Here is a 16,426-nt window from a genome sequence, read left to right on the forward strand (position 1 = left end):
AGGAATACCTAAAACATTGAAAGGATCCAAAGTAATAAACCTGCCTATGGGAGCTGGCATTGTGGCGAAGCAGATAAAGCCACTGCCTGCAATACCAGCATCCCATATGGGTACCAGTTCAAGTCCTGACCAATCCAGCTCCCTGTTAATTGTCTGGGAAAAGCAGCAGAAGATAGCCCAGGTACTTGGGCCCCTGCTACACACATGGGAGCCCTGGAAGAAGTTCCTGTCTCCTGGTTTCAGCCTGGACCAACCCAGGCATTTGAAGCCATCTGGAGAGTGAACCAGAGGATGGAAGAGATTTCTCTCTCTCTCCTCTCCCTCTCCTTCTCTCGCTCTGTAACTCTGATTTTCCACTAAATAAATAAGCCTGTGTATCTCTAAAGAGGTAGAGCCTGATCGTTAACACTATTTTTTGAAATTCCTTTCAAAAGCTTTAAAAAATTACAAACAGCTCTAGCCTGAAGCTGCTTACTCTGGTTCTAGCTATCTATTTAATCTTTCCTAAAGTTCACTTCCAAAACAGTAACATTGGTACCAAAAGAAAATGGCTCAATGTGTGACATAATTTTATTACATGAAAGATCTGAAAAGTATCCAAACATATTATTATACCTCATGTTAAAAAAATGATAATCTGTTACAAATAAAAATAAACACAAACCTAAACTAATTATTTGATATTTACTATTTATAGACCATTGGTAAAAATTAAGGATCAAACCATGATTTCTACATTGGTTAAATAAAATGAAGACTGAGTAGGCAAACATTCATGTATGCATGTGTGTGTGTTGATATATACTTTTGAACATATGAAACACTTTTAAAATATATAGCTTTATATGTAAACTATAAAACTATGAGCTATGTATAGTTATAAATATTTGAAGTACTTTTGAATATGTATAAAATTATCAATATTAAATAAGCTAAGAAACTCCTGAAATATATCACCTTATGATCACTGCATCGTAATACATCTCTCAAAGTGATTACTTAATACTTATGCTTTTAAGAAACAGGAAAATAAAATTAAATTTAAAAAAAATTCAGGTCTAATATAAGTATTAGTTCAGTTTTGGTCATCCATACTGAATGACTCAATTTAATGAAAATAAAACCCGAGTCCAGTTCTGAAGTCAGGGAAAGGCCAAAGCAGTGAGTTCCCGAGAGTAAAAGGGATGTCTGATTACTCAGACATTCTGGATCTGACGGCTAGAAAACAGTCAACCCGTCAGGCAAGCTGGCTATGCACAGGGTAAAATTCTCTTCTACATTACCCTTGACTTCCCTAAAACTACCTCACTGACTCAAGCTGGGTTTCTGAAACATTAGTGTGGCTAAATCTGACTAATTTTATCTTATTACCAAAAATGAGCCCTGAAGCTATAGGAGATAGGAGCGCCTTGGGGAATTCATATTTTGTTCATCTTTACACCTCCACAGCACTAATGAAATAGACCGACAGTAAGAACTCAGTAAATATCACTTGAATAAGTTAAATGTATAAAATTGTGCTAAAATTAATAGCTCACATATAATATTATAGGCACAAGAAATAAATTTGGCAGTAAGGTATTTTAAACTAATTAAAATAATATAAATAATTCACTGACACAGAACCTACTGCTCTAATGTTAGGAATAATGGCAAAAATCACCCAGCCCACAAAATTGTTACAAGGAACATTTTGTAGTTGGCCAAGGAAAAGTCAACAATCAAGAAAGTTCAGTATTTTTGCATATGAATACATGTCTCATTTTTAGTTGAATTTTGTTATCTAACTAACACAGAAAACACTAGTCCCCAGAGCTTCTTCCCCAGAGCTTTCCAAGAGAGGAAGAAAAATCTCTTTAGAAGGATATCACAGGGGTGGGAATTCGACCTAACAGTTAAGACACTCATGGCCCACATTGGAATGACTGGGTTTGATTCCTGGCTCCAGCTCCTGAAGCCACTTTCCCACCAATGCAGACCCTGGGAGGTAGTGGTGATGGCTCAGGTAACTGAGTTCCTGCCATTCATGTGGCAGTAGTGGACTGAATTCTGTTCTCTGAGCTTCAGCCCCAGTCAGTGGATGAGGGAGTGCACACACATGCTCTCTCACACTCACATGCACATGTATTCTCTCTCTCTCTCTCTCTCTCTCTATATATATATATATATATATATATCCATGTCTCTTTGTCTCTCAGATTTTTTAATTACAAATATTTTTAAAGATAAATTTATAATGTCTTAGCCTTATTATATTCGTTTTATTTAAGCAAAAGAATACTTGTTTGAGGTTATTAGTTTTTCTAACACTGGAGTGACCATTTTAACTACTGCTGAGAATGTAACCAAGTAACTGATGAGAAATGTTTCTTTTCATATCACAGATGCAACTACTGACAAAGACATAATTCAAGAAATAAAAATTACATAAATATGAAAACTGCTTTCTGCTAACATAAAATTTAGATTTTGGGGCCAGTGTTCTGACACAGCAGGTTAAACTGCCACCTGTGATGATAGCATCCTATAGGAGTGCCAGTGCAAGTCCCAGCTGCTCCATTTCTAATCCAACTCCCTGCTAATGCACCTGGGAAAGTAACACAGGATGGCCCCAGTGCTTGGTCCCCTGCCACCCATGTAAGAGACCTGGATGGAGTTCCAGGCTCCTGGCTTCAGCCTGACCCAGACCCAGCCAATATGGCCATTTGGGGAGTGATCCAGTAGATGAAAGCTCTCTCTCCCTCCGTCTCCCACCCCCCCACCTCTAACTCTGCCTCTCAAATAAATATTTTTTCTTAAAAGACAAAATTAAGTTTTAAAGTACTTTGTAAATGTAACTGATTCACATAATCAATGAAATTATATAATTTAACTTTTTTTCTTGCAGAAGGACATATGAGAGAGAAGATATAACTTTCAAGACACAGAAAAAAGGGGTCTAGGGGACCATAATAAAAAGTAAAAACTGCAGTTCATTTCAACAAGTATTTGTGGAGTTTACATAATAAGTATAGCGCCGGTGCTGAGCACAATGCAGAACTCAAAAGTGAACCAGAAACAGACTATCCTGATGGGGATTTAATATTTGGACATCCAACAAGTCAAGTGCCTTCTTGCTCTAGTGCACTTGCTTATACCATCATTTCTACTCAGGACTTGCTTTGTCTTCTGAATGTCCATCTGGTCTTCAAATTCCATCATCTGCATGAAGCTGTCTCTGTCCCATGCCCTAGTCAACATGCTGTGTCCAAGTACCTATAATAGCTGCTCCATGCTTAAAGTATACATATTAATCTGTTTACATGCTTCTTAAAGATCTTTGATAGTGCCGTTTATCATATTTATGGATACATGTAGTATCCTATTTCAAAACAGACCCTCAGGAAGTCCATAAATCTCTTGCAGTTGTGTATATAGCAACTTTTCTGCTGCAAAGGGACAAAATAGTCACCAATTTTTCAAGAGGCTTTATCACTCCCATATTATTAGGAATCATCAATACAAATGGATTTATAACAACTTGTTATGCATCATTACTTTCCAATAATTAACTTCTTAAAACATTACCATGCAACTGGGGGGAAGTATTTCTTTCACACATCCAAAACACAACTGTTTCCATAAACACAATATAAAATTATATCAATATCAAAAATGGTTCTCCTAAAATAGGAAGCTTAGAAAAACATGAAAATAGGAAGGAATTCTGCAAGCCTAAGCATGAATACCAAAAAACAGAAGCATGTTTCTACAACTTTAACAAATATAAAGGCTTCCCAAAGGTTTTTGTTGCTGTTTTTAATTATTTTTAAAATAAATAAGGAAAATTAAGTCAAGGAACAGATTAACATATGGACCTACAGGCTTATGAATACAAACAAGGAAAATACATCAATGTTTATGAACTATAAAATTCATGTCAGTCAAATTAAATTACATTTTGAATGAAGCACCAGCTGGTATTTTCAAGAACACATGAGGTAGAAATAAAACTTAAAGCATTTAGTAATCATGTGCAAGGTTTTGCATTCATAAAATGCAACCTGAAACACATGGTGTCACATAGAGGCAAAGAACTCAAAGAACACAACTGATCAAAAAGATAGGGTAAGTGTCGAAGAGATTACACAAATAAGACCAGTGTAAGCAAATAATGAAAGATAGAATCAAAAGGGAGAGAATGATCCTGCGGGGGAAGCAGGACACACAGCAGACTCATAGAATGGCAAATGCCCAAAACAGCACTCCTGCCTCAGAATCAACCCTTGGGACATTCGGATCTGACTAAAAGGTCCATGAAAGTCTCGCAGGCATGGAAAGCCATGACACGGTGGCAAAAAACAATCTAAATGAAGGATCCTGGTGAACAACACCCCAGCAGAAGGAACAGGCCATCAAGGAGAGAGGCGCCTTTCTCTGAAGGGAGGAAGGAACCTCCACTGTGTACGGCCTTGACTAAACAAGTTCAGAGTTGGTGAACTCAAGGGGCTTCCATAGCCTAGACAGCTCATAGCAAGAGTCTCGGGTGATTGCTGACATCATAAATAAGAGTGCCAATTGTTAAATCAACAACGGGAGTCACTGGGTTCATGCTCCCCACGCAGGATCTCTGTCCTTAATATGTTTAACTATGAAACTCAAAAACAACACTACTAGTCGAACAATACCCTATACCTGGTTCGGTTGTGTGAGTGCAACCTGTTGAAATCCCTGCTTAGTATATACTAAGTTGATCTTCAGTATATGAAGGTAATTGAAAATGAAACATGATGAAGGGTGGGATGGGAGAGGGAGTGGGTGAGGGGAGGGCCACGGGAGGGAGGGAGGTTGGGGGGGAAGCCACAACAATACAAAAGATGCATTTTATATTCTACTTAAAACTATTGGTTGAACTCTGTAATTAATACACAATTACTCTTAGGTGTTTAATTAATGCTATAACTAGTACTCAAATAGTATTTTACACTTTGTGTTTCTGTGTGGGAGCAAAATGTGGAAATCTTTACTTAACATACGCTAAATTGATCTTCTGTATATAAAGATAATTGAAAATTAATCGTGATGTGAAGGGGAAGGGGTGAGGGAGTGGGAGAGGGGAGCGTTGTGGGTGGGAGGGAAGATATCGGGGGGGAGGAGGCTATTGTGGTCCATAAGCTGTACTTTGGAATTTATGCTCATTAAATAAAAAAAAAAAGAAAAAAAAGAAAAAAAAATAACTCAAAGATTCACGAATAAAGAGCATGCACAGTGAACAAACCTAGATCCAAAACAGCTATCAAAATTGAAAATTGCATCAAAAAGTCTCCTGAATGTATTGTCAATCTGCCTTCTTCTTTTTTTTTTTTTTTAAGATTTATTTATTTGAGAGGAAGCGTTACAGACAGAGCAAAGAAGAGACAGAGAAAGGTCTTCCATCCTCTGCTTAACTCCCCAAATGGCTACAACAGAGGGAGCTTAACAGAGAGCTAGATCAGAAACGGAGCAGCCCAGACTCAAATCGGTACCCATATGGGATGCAGGCGCTGCAGACTGTGGTTTAACCTGCGGTGCTATAGCACCAGCCCCCACCACTCTGCCTTCTAAAGGAGACTGATACTAAGAGCTATTAGCTCAAATTGTGGTGAGTGTCCTGAATATTTTACTGTAATCAACACATCAGATATAACTAAATTATGAAGACCAGTTGGCACCTAACCAAAAATTCTAAAGAAACATAGAGCTCAATTTCTTATTGTTATAAATAAACCATATCTTAGAAGATAGCAGACTGCTAATAGAAGAGTTGTCAAAAGACAGGTTCTAAAAGAAACCCTGGAAATGACACACTAGTTCATCTTATTTCTCAATTGAACAAACTGATAATACTCAATGTATTACTCATGTAATAAAACATGCCTTCTAAGAGGAAGTGATTACACCTCAAGAAAATCATGAATAGAGATTTCTAAAGGACGAATAGGAATGATTATTTGGAGAAACTATTCATAGTGTGAATATACAAAGGATCTAGACCAAAGACTTTATGAATAAAAGAGACTTTTCTGTGCTAGTAATATATATTAATATAAACATATATATATATATGACTTCTAATAACAACTCTACAACATATATTTTCAATATTTTTTAAGAAATGAAGACAGACAGATAACTGAACCTAAGTCATACTTAGGCAGATTGAAATGTGAAACTTCATCTGGTTAGAAAAGAAAAGGATTTTCCAATGCATCCAGATAAGCCCCACCAGGACTACCAAGCTTACTCAACCCTTTATAAATGTCTGCAAAGAGAAACTGAACTGAGGGAACATCAAGACTTAGATCACATTAACCTTAAAATCTTGAGGGCAGTGCTGGTGCTGTTGCGTAGCAGGTAAAGCCGCTGCCTGCAGCACCAGCATCCCATATGGGCACCAGTTCAAGTCCCGGCTGCTCCACTTCCAACCCAGCTCTCTGCTATGGCCCGGAGAAGCAGTAGAAGATGGCCTAAGATGGGAAGAAGCTCCTGGCACCTGGCTTCGGATTGCACAGCTCCAGCTGTTGAGGCAGTGAACCAGTGGATGGAAGACCTCTCTCTGCCTCTCCTCTCTCTGTGTAACTCTGCCTTTCAAATAAATAAATAAATCTTTAAAAAAAATCTTGAGGGCAAAATAACACATATAAAAAAACAGCATAAACCAAGAACAAACATGCTAAAATATTAGGGTAGAATTAATAAAAACTTAGAGGGGAGAAAAGTTGTGGGGTGAGCTATGACAGATGTTATGGTACTTGAATTATACCTCAATGAGAAGAAATTTTGGTTATCAGTGGAAAGAATTGAGTGAATTTTTTCATATGAGAAGATGACAATAGCAAGACAAATTGTATCTTTAAAGATAAAGTTAAAACAAAACACATGAGTTACCTGATTAAAGAGAGCTACTGAAAGGTGAACAGCAGAGGAGTTCAAAGTACAGAACTAGTCTGCCTGGATTCAAATCTTGCTTCTGTCAATACAAGCTGTATTAACTCAGGCAAGTAACTTAATTTCTATAAAACTAATATAATGATACACCTGACATAAAGGGCTGTTCTGAGAATTAAATAATTTAGTATATTTTTAAAGCATGCAAACAGTGCTTAGACAGTCCCCGGCACATGAGAAGTAAAATCACTGTCATTGCTATTTTTCTCATTGCTCTACAAGAGGTGAGGAGAGATACTGGGAAGAAGGTACAGATTATGTAGTACTTTGAAGGCAACTCAGAAAAGCAGATTTAGGTTCCCCTCAGTCAAGAGTGTATAGCAGATGACTGGTGCTGTGGCGTAGTGTGTAAAGATGCTGTCTGCAGAGCCAGCATCCCATATGGGTGCTGATTGGAGTCCCAGCTATTCTACTTCCAATCCAGCTGCCTGGATGGCCCAAGTCCTTGGGCCCCTGCACCCCTGTGGGAGACCCAGAGGAAACTCCTGGATCCCGGCTTCAGATTGGCTCAGCTCTGGCCACTGCAGCCATTTGAGGAGTGAACCAGCAGATGGAAGACCTCTCTCTGTTTTTCTCTCTCTCTCTTTCTCCCTGCATCTGCCTCTCTGTAACTCTGCCTTTCAAATAAAATAAATAAATCTTAAAGAAAAAAAAAAGTGTATAGCAGGTGCCTGGATAAGGGATTGAACTATTTAAAATAATGTTTTTAAACGATTTGATAATGGTTAGACTGAATTGAAGAGGAGGGTCTAAAGACTTGGAAGTTGTTAAGACAGGCAATGGCCGGCGCTGTGGCTCAATAGGCTAATCCTCCACCTTGCAGCGCCGGCACCCCGGGTTCTAGTCCTGGTCAGGGCACCGGATTCTGTTCGGGTTGCCCCTCTTCCAGGCCAGCTCTCTACTGTGGCCCGGTAGTGCAGTGGAGGATGGCCCAAGTGCTTGGGCCCTGCACCCACATGGGAGACCAGGAGAAGCACCTGGCTCCTGGTTTCGTTGGAGGGTGAACCAACGGCAAAAGGAAGACCTTTCTCTCTGTCTCTCTCTCTCTCACTGTCCACTCTGCCTGTCAAAAAAAAAATTTTTTTAATTAAAAAAAAAGACAGGCAATGATAGGATAGAACACTCTTTGATTGTTCTTCATAGCCAATTTTTGACAAAAATTGATGAAAGTTGAGGAATGACTTTGACCAAAACTTGGAAAACTGAGAAAACAGTTTGCTTTGATAGGGAAGCAGCAGGTCCTGGCATCAAGCACACTAAATTAGGTGGCAAGGTTTCCTTAGGTAGGTAAACCCACAACAAGGACTTGAGACCAAAATTTAAGATATTTTCAGCAAATTAATTCATTTATTCAGTCAACAAATATTTAGAAAACATCTAGTTACATTATTAAAAACAAACATCTAAGCCGGCGCTGCGGCTCACTAGGCTAATCCTCCGCCTTGCGGTGCCGGCACACCAGGTTCTAGTCCCGGCCGGGGCGCCGGATTCTGTCCCAATTGCCCCTCTTCCAGGCCAGCTCTCTGCTGTGGCCAAGGAGGATGGCCCAAGTCCTTGGGCCCTGCACCCCATGGGAGACCAGGATAAGTACCTGGCTCCTGCCATCGGATCAGCGCCGTGTGCCGGCCACAGCATGCCAGCTGCGGCGGCCATTGGAGGGTGAACCAACAGCAAAAAGGAAGACCTTTCTCTCTCTCTCTCTCTCTCTCTCTCTCACTGTCCACTCTGCCTGTCAAAAAAAAAAAAAAAAAAAAAAAAAAAAAAAAAACTTCTAATAAAATATAGTCCATATTTTCACATTTTATATAGTTTTCAATTTTACTTTAAAATAGTTTAAGACAAAACACTTGCAGGGGTCGGGGGGACAGGCAGTGTTGCACAGTGGGCTAAGCCGCTGCCTGCAATGCCAGCATCCCATATCTGAGCACTGGTTTGGGTCCCACTGCTCTACTTCGGATCCAACTCCCTGCTAATGTGCTTGGGAAAGCAACAGAAGATGTCCCAAGTGCTTGGGCCCCTGCCACTCACCTGGGAGTTTGGGATAGAGTTCCAGGCTCCTGATTTTGACCTGGCCCACCAGACCATTGCAGCCATGTGTAGAGTGAACCAGCAAAACAAAGACTTCATTCTATCTCTCTCTCTCCCTCTCACTCTGTACTTCTGCCTTTCAATAAATAAACCTTAAATCCTATTTCACTCACAGATAAATGGAAATCACAACACTCGAAAACTAAATTTATAATTATTTATATTTTAGAATATTCCCTTAAATTAATCAAAGGTCATTATATTTCATGCTTCATGGTACAACTACTAGAAAACTAAGCCTGTTGCTACCCTGAAAGACAGATCTGATAAAACATTTGTACCATTTTTGAATGTCAGATTTTATGTTCTTTGAAGAAAGGAATATTTTAAATGAGATTTATTTATTTATTTGAAACAGAGTAGGTATGTGTGTGTGAGAGAGAGAGGGAGAGAGAGAGATCTTCCATCCGTTGGTTCACTCCCCAAATGGCCACAATGGCCAGGGCTGGGCCAAGTCAAAGTCAGGAGCCTGGAACTCCATCTGGCCCACCTTCTGCTACTTTCTCTGGTGCATTAGAAGGGTGCAGAGCGGCCAGGACTCAAACCAGCTCTCATATGGGATGCAGTCTTGCAGGTGGCAACTTAACCTCATGTACCACAATGTGGCCCAGAAAAAAAGAACAATTTTATTTGTATATATCTCAAGCCTAGGAGAACATCTTTTACATAAATATTTGTTTAACCTAAACTGCAACTAAGATAATGGTTAATAAATAGTTAATAGATAATAATGGTTAATCTACCAAGATGTAAACCACAAAAATGAAATTTCCTTACATCTATTTTTTAGTTCCCCTTAAACACACACACACACACACACACAAATTTTACTTTAGTCATTGCAGGTAAAAATATCTCTCACATATTTTTTGCTTTTTCCCAGCTTTTCCAAATAAAGGGCACCAAATATGATCTCACACCTTTCAGTTACTTGGGCCATTATGAACGTGCTTCAACCATAGGGGGTGGTTTTTCTCTGTAATATGAAGAGTCAAATGGTAGCTCCTCCTTCTCTGTGCATAACACTAGTAGCCTACGACCAGTCTGCCCCCACCTTTATAGTCTTTCTTCTAGTACAGAAACAGAATTAAAATTAGTAAGAACTCTGATTTAAAAAAAAAATTAAATGTAGGGCAATTCTGAGAAAAACTGTCAGAAAAAGTACACGGTTTTAACGTGAACACTTTGTGACATATGTTATGATAGCACAAAGACATGTCCACCCTTTTATTTGAAGTGATGTTCTGAGGGAGTTATCTTCTGAGCAGAGACACGTTACTAGTGCACATGTTGACTTAGGCTTAGAGATAAGTAAAATTTATTTATTTTGTTGGGAAATATTTTGGGTAGGGCTGGTAAATAGCTTCTGTGTTGTACGAGAAACCATACTTATTTGTTTCAAGGATACCAGAAAATAGAAACCACAATGCTTGAAACTTTAAAAAAATCTTAATACTAGGGGCCAGCATTGTGGTGTAGTGGGGTTAAGCTGCTGCTTGCAATGCCAGCATCCCATATGGATGCTGATTCATGTCCTGGCTGCTCCACTTCTGATCCAGCTCCCTGCTAATGGCCTGGGAAAGGCAGCAGAAGATGATCCAGGTACTTGGGCCCCTCCTACCCTTGTGGGAGACCCAGAAGAAGCTCCTGGCTCCTGGCTTCAGCCTCATCCAGTGCTGGCCATTGCAGCCATCTGGAGAGTGAACCAGCAGATGCAAGATCTCTCTCTTTCTCTCCCTCTCTATCTCTGGAACTCTGTCTTTTAATAAATGAATACATCTTTAAACATCTTATGCTATGTTCCAGTGACATCATTTTCAAGTCAATCTGTAACACTTGTGTTGGGGCAATTTTTAAATATTGGGAGATACAATTTAAAATTAAAACTACAAATGAAAAGCAATTTTAAAATATAGAAATGCATGGACAAAAAGCATACTTTAGTGACCCCTTCAGCTTTCTTTGATATAAAGAAAGGTTAGCATAAATCAGTACTTTTCAAACTGTAAGTCATGATCTATTCCTGGGTAGTAAAATCATTGAGTGTGCTCAACTGAAATCTATTTTTTAACAAAAAGAATTTCATTTACTGAAGTATTATAGGCAGTGTAGCAAAGTACTGCTTCATGAAACTTTGCTTTAGGGCTATGGGATATATACATACTGGGACATGAGAAAATAAATCTCTAACCGTGGAAGCCAGTGAGTAAAGTTTGAAATCCACTCACAGAAATATTTCTTAATGTTCTGCAGGGTGCCTGCAACCATAAACGAGATTGATATCTTTTCTACTATTGCAATCATTATGTTCTGCAACACACCACCACAAAATTAAAGTCATTAGCTTACAAATATTTGAATGTGGCTGCTTTCAAAAAAGTTTAATATTGTGTGTGTATAGAATTAGCACTAAATACAATTTAGAAAATAAAATTAATTAATTTTAATAAAATGAAATTAAAATAATTCTTTTCACCAGTGCCATTAAGAAAACTGAATAATCTTTATATGCAATTATTTCTCATGTTTGCTATTAGTTTGAAGTAAAACTGCCTTAAAAAAGAAAAGCCTTTGCTTTGTAATAAAGTACACCAGTTAAAACTAGACTAGTTAAAAGTTGCCTAAATATTATACTATTAAAATTGAAACTTAAGTCTCAAAAGGGTATTCATGGCCGGCACCACAGCTCACTAAGCTAATCCTCCGCCTGCAGCACCGGCACCCCAGGTTCTAGTCCCAGTTGGGGAGCTGGATTCTGTCCCGGTTACCCCTCTTCCAGTCCAGCTCTCTGCTGTGGCCTGGGAGTGCAGTGGAGGATGGCCCAAGTCCTTGGGCCCTGTACCTGCATGGGAGACCAGGAGGAAGCACCTGGCTCCTGGCTTTGGATCGGCTCAGCGCACCGGCTGCAACGCGCCAGCCACAACACAAGGGCCGTAGCGGCCATAACACGAGGGCCATAGCGGCCATTTGGGGGGTGAACCAACAAAAGGAAGACCTTTCTCTCTGTCTCTCTCTCTCTCACTGTCTAACTCTGCCTGTCAAAAAAAAAAAAAAAAAAAGGAGGGGGGTATTCACAAAATACAAATATTCCCTGCTTATCTATATATTAAAATGTGTATCAAAGAAGATGGCAGAATAGGGAGAAAGCTTACTGCTCTAGTGTAGGAAAAGATAGTTTAAAAAACATTAAGAGTGTAATTTTAGGGAAGAGTTAGGGAGAAAACAGTACAGGAAACTCCACCCAAATTAGAGGGACATTGTGGTTCTATGTGGAGGGTGTGGACACGCATGACTCAGGACCCCAGCAGCCGAGAGCCTCAGCACCAGGTTTGGAGAATGAGATGAGACCAGACTGCAGCAGCCCAAGCCACTGGCGATAAAGCTGTGGGAAAAGCCTGATGTAAGTCTGGCTTGGAGCCCTATGGGGGACAGTATAACTGCCAACCTAGAAGGAAAAAAAGGGTGGCATGTTTCTCTCTCCCCAATCACAAGGCACCAATGTCCTGTAACTAGAAGAGGGCAGGCGGGTGCCATTTTGGACATATGTAAGAGTTGTACCAGCCTGTGTCTGCGAGCCCAGCAACCAGCCAAGAGCAGAGGCCTCAGTCTGGCTGGAGGAACTGACAGGGAACTGAGTGCTCATGACTGTGGGAGCCTTGTGTGTCGTGACCGTGAAAACACTGTGGCTGCTTGGGAGGGTACAGAGTGTGTCTGGGACTACAGGTAGTCACTATGGGCAGCTCCAAACACTCAGGGCTTCCTGATTCCCTGGTGAGGGCCACTGCTGCAGGATCTGTGCTCATATCAAGGACTGCATGGATCCTTTGTGTGGTTTTTGTGGCAGCGTGGATGAATACTGTATCCACTGGAGCTAGTGCCCAGGCATTTGTCTCCTGGGAAAGGAAGTGAGGGTGAGACTATGACAACAGAGCTGAACAAACAACCCCTATGATTAAAAAAAAAAAAAAAAGTAAGATTTACCATGCCAAGTTTTTTGTTTTTGTTTTTGTTTTTTTATTTTTTTATTTTTATTTTTTTATTTATTTATTTTTTTTTTTTACAGGCAGAGTGGACAGTGAGAGAGAGAGACAGAGAGAAAGGGCTTCCTTTGCCGTTGGTTCACCCTCCAATGGCCGCCCAAGCACCTGGGCCATCCTCCACTGCACTCCCTGGCCACAGCAGAGGGCTGGCCTGGAAGAGGGGCAACCGGGACAGAATCCGGCGCCCCGACCGGGACTAGAACCCGGTGTGCCGGCGCCGCTAGGCGGAGGATTAGCCTAGTGAGCCGCGGCGCCGGCCGACCATGCCAAGTTTGAGAGTCACTGTGGATACTCCTCTCACCTTGAAGCACTTAACAGAGCTCCCTGGCCACACCCAGCACACACTTCAGAGTACTCACTGAAGGAGAAGACACTCTACTAATCCACAGAGGTATTGTCCAAAGATAAAAGCCACTGTAGGGAAAAAAAAATAAACTAACAAGTATCTCCACAAATGCCTGAAAGTAAATGGAACAATTCAAGAAACAAGAATAAGGAAGACAACATGACACCCCCAAAGGAATGCAACACTTTAATGCTAGAATGTGAAAATGAAGATATTGAAAAAATGCCAGAAACAGAATTCAAAAAACTGATGGTAGGATTACATAAAAGTAATCAGGAGCAAATCCATGATCTAAAGAAATCTGTACATGACATGAAAGAAAATTTTTCTCATGAAATGGGGATTTTAAAGAGAAATCAAAATGAAATTTTGGAAATGAAGAATGCAATAGAATAAATAAAAAATGTGGTAGAAAGCCTTAACAACAGAATTGGTAAGGCAGAAGAAAATATATCTGAGTTAGAAGACAAATGTCTGGACATTTTATAATCAGCATCCCCCCAATAAAAAAAAAAAAAAAAAAGAAGAAGAAGAAATTAGAAAACAAAAAAACACTGTTGGAGATCTATGGGATACCACCAAAGGACTTAGCAGTTCCTGAAGGTGTGGAAAGAGAGAAAGGATTAGAAGGCCTTTTTAGTGAAATAATTACAGAAAACTTCTCCAATTTGGAGAAAGAAAGGGGCATCCAAGTACAAGAAGCACATAAAACTCTTAATAGACATGACCAGAAAAGATCTTCACCATGACACACTGTAATCAAATCCTCCACAGTAAAACATAAAGAAAAGATTCTAAAATGTGCTTACTTGCAGAGGATCTCCAATTAGACTCACAATAGACTTCTCATCAGAAATCCTACAGGCTAGAAGAAAATGGCGAGATATAGTCCGAGTCTTCAGAAAAATAAAAATTGCCAATGCAAAATACTATACCTTGCAAAGCTCTCATTTATGAATGAAGGTGAAATAAAGACCTTCTATAACAAACAAAAATTGAAAGAATTTGTCAACACTCATTCAGCCTTACAAAAGATGTTTAAGGATGTGCTATACACAGAAACACAGAAACACAGTCATCACTATGAAAGAAGGTAAAGGCAAAAAAATCTCCCAGTAACAGTACAAAGGAAATCCAAAGTAAACAACAGAAATATTTATGGAAAAACAGCAGGGCCAACTTGTTAGTTATCAATAGTCACCTTAAATGTAAATGGCTTCAACTCACCAACTAAAAGATACACACTGGCTGAATGGAAAAGAAAAAAACATCTATTTGCTACCTACGAGAAACTCTTCTCACCAACAAAGATACAGTCAGACTGAAAGTGAAAGGATGGAAAAGATATCCTATGCTAACAGAAACCAAAAAAGAGCTAATATCAGATAAAACAGACTTTAACACAAAAACTCTTAAGAGACAAAGAAGTGCACTATATAATGATTAAGGGATCAATTCAACAGGAAGATGTGACTATAATAAATGTATATGCACCTAGTTACAAGGCATCTGGCTATTTAAAAGAAATGTTAATGGATCCAAAGGGAGATATAGACCTTCTACAATAGTAATGGGGGACTTCAATACCCCATTTTTAGCAATGAACACATCAACCAGACAGAAAATCAGCAAGTAAACAGCAGATTTAATCGACACTATAGACCAAATGGAACTAACAGATATCTACAAAATTTTTCATTGTAAAGTTGCAGAATACACATTCTTCCCACCAGTGCATGGAACTTTCTCTAGGATAGACCACAAGTCAGGCCATAAAACAAGTCTCATCAAATTAAAAAAAAAAAATCAAAATCATACCATGCATCTTCTCTAATCACAATTGAATGAAGCTGGAAGTCAACAACTTAAGAATCTCCAGAACATATGCAAACACATGGAGACTGAATAACATGCTCCTGAATAAACAGAGGATCATAGAAAATATCAAAAGAGAAATCAAAAAACTGTTGAGGAACAGATTTTTTTTTCATACTATTTGTTGAACTCTTTACTTATTACAGAGTTAATCTTCTATGTATAAAGTTAACTGAAAATAAATCTTAGTAAAAATAAGAATGGGAATAAGAGAGGAAGAAGGAAGAAGGATGGGAGATAGGTGGGAGGGTGGATATGATGTGAAGAATCACTATCACTATGCTCCTAAAGTTATATTTATGAAATGCATAACGTTTGAATACCTTAAATAAAAGGTTTCTGGGGGAAAATGTATATCAAAATGAAAGTGTTTATAAATTTTTGGTACTGATCTGACTCATTCCAATCAAATCTTAATTATTCCTTATACTAACATAGCAAATGCTCCATTTCAATCCACCCACCACTGAAAATAAAGCTTTTGGAAGAATTTGTGCAACAAAAGGATGACTTTTGGTACTTGCTATCAGCCTGCTAAGAAATTCCCAAATAATGACAGGGAGTCACACCACTATAAAAAGAGCTATGGGGCCAGCATTGTGGTACAGTGAATTAAACCACCACCTACAACACCAGCATCCCATATGGGTGCTGGTTTGTGTCCCAGTTGCTACACCTCCAATCTAGCTCCCTGCTAATAGCCTGGGAAAAGCAGCGGAAGATGGTCCAAATGTTTGGGCCCTTGCCATCCAGATGGGAGACCCAGATGAAGCTCCAGACTCCTGGTTTCAGCCAGTTGCTACAATCTGGGGAGTGAACCTGATGACAGATCTTTCTCTCTGTCTCTAACTCTTTCAAAATAAATAAATAAATAAATCAAGAGAAGTGAAGCGAAGCGAAGCTAAGCGAAGCTGTGATGGAGCAAGTAGGGGAATTTTGATGCTTAGCACTACCCAGTGACAGTCTCTAAAGATATTTCTGCTTTCCTGCCTGTTGATCATTTCTGGTATTCTAAAGAGTATACTGAAAGTTCAGTATACTGTACTGCATAAAATACAGCTCTATTCACAAGAAGCTAAAATTAGAAAAGATATAGCCATGGAGTTTTAGG

General features: G+C 39.3%; 1 protein-coding gene across 20 annotated transcripts in view; it reads right to left on the reverse strand.

Moving 5' to 3' along the window:
• RNF13 (ring finger protein 13) overlaps positions 1–16,426 on the reverse strand; it is a 171,410-nt gene that overhangs the window by 64,928 nt on the left and 90,056 nt on the right. The gene's annotated exons all lie outside the window — the stretch shown is intronic.

This window comes from Oryctolagus cuniculus, chromosome 4 (genome assembly GCF_051225735.1).
Source record: "Oryctolagus cuniculus isolate XC-2025 breed Fujian yellow rabbit chromosome 4, ASM5122573v1, whole genome shotgun sequence".
In the NCBI taxonomy this organism is placed as follows: Eukaryota; Metazoa; Chordata; class Mammalia; order Lagomorpha; family Leporidae; genus Oryctolagus; species Oryctolagus cuniculus.